Source organism: Euprymna scolopes, chromosome 33 (genome assembly GCF_053919585.1).
Source record: "Euprymna scolopes isolate OS-2025 chromosome 33, ASM5391958v1, whole genome shotgun sequence".
NCBI lineage: Eukaryota > Metazoa > Mollusca > Cephalopoda > Sepiida > Sepiolidae > Euprymna > Euprymna scolopes.
This window is the reverse complement of record NC_136514.1, coordinates 31649268-31650398: the sequence shown is the minus strand read 5'-3', so window position 1 is coordinate 31650398 and position 1131 is coordinate 31649268. Positions and strand designations below refer to the sequence as shown.

General features: G+C 38.7%; 1 pseudogene; it reads right to left on the bottom strand.

The window, feature by feature from the left end:
- Positions 1 to 360: 360 nt before the first annotated feature.
- LOC145258463 (U2 spliceosomal RNA) lies at positions 361 to 496 on the bottom strand (annotated as a pseudogene).
- Between the last annotated feature and the right edge of the window lie 635 nt (positions 497 to 1131).

The window sequence follows — 1131 nt, the reverse complement described above, 5'->3', positions numbered from 1 at the left end:
ACAGACATAGAAAATTTTGGACAAACATGGTAAAATAGTCCCAAAAATGGAGTTGTTTTGTTAGCCCTAAAAGAGCCTCTGGGGGACACTCAAGAGTTATCGCGATGTATAGACGAACAAAATTATATAGAAATTAGTGACTTACAACTTTACAGAAAGTTTTATAAAAATACAAAGCATCAATTTTTTTTTTAATAAGCACAAAAGTATCAATTTTAGCCATTTTAACCTGAAATACACTCCTAAGGGGGCAACTGGAGGTTTTTTTTTAAATGCTTAAAAAAATAACTGGAATCCTTCAAAAATAACTTGAATGATCTGGAGAATGACTTGAATGGCTTTGAGACTGACTGGTTGTAAAGTGGGTGATCATTTTAATTAAATTAATACAGAAAAGTCATCCCCCACTTTATATCACAAAGTTACAAACATAAGTACAGCATGTAGTAAGAACAGATACTACACTTCATCTTGGCCAAAAGGCCAAGAAAAGGGTATTTATTTGCTCCCCCACCGAACAAATTAGGCACAAGGCCGATTTTTAATGTGAGGAGTGAAGGGGAAATGGGGACCAGCTCCCCGGGGAGTAGAGGAGCTGGATAGTGATAATTGGTATGAAGGGTTGCCCCTACATTGACCAAGGTTTTATATGTGGGATTGCCCCCACATATGGTCTTTGCTTGCAGTATCTGCCGGAACAGATACTACACTTTGACCTTGGCCAAGAAAAGCTTAAAAGCTAAGAAAAGCATCTATTAACAACAGACCTTTGATCTTAACCAAAAAGGCCAAGCACAAAAGTGTTATGGACAGACTGACAGACCGCTTGACCGACAGACCAACCGACTGACCGACCAACCAACGGAGTGACTTATAGAGTTGCTTGCACGCGACTAAAAATGTATTCGCCCAGACAAAAGAACGTAAGAAAAATAAACAAACTTAAGACTCCTGATTACTCCGCCATGAAATAATCGAATCATGAACCGTTAGTAGACAAACACCAAAAAGGAGAGGAAAGCCGCGGGGTCACAGCAAAGCTTAACCTTTGCCATAATTTCTAAGATTAATATATAGTCCTCCTCTCAAGGTCACATTTTGGCACGAGACAAATTGATTTGGAGTTTCCAA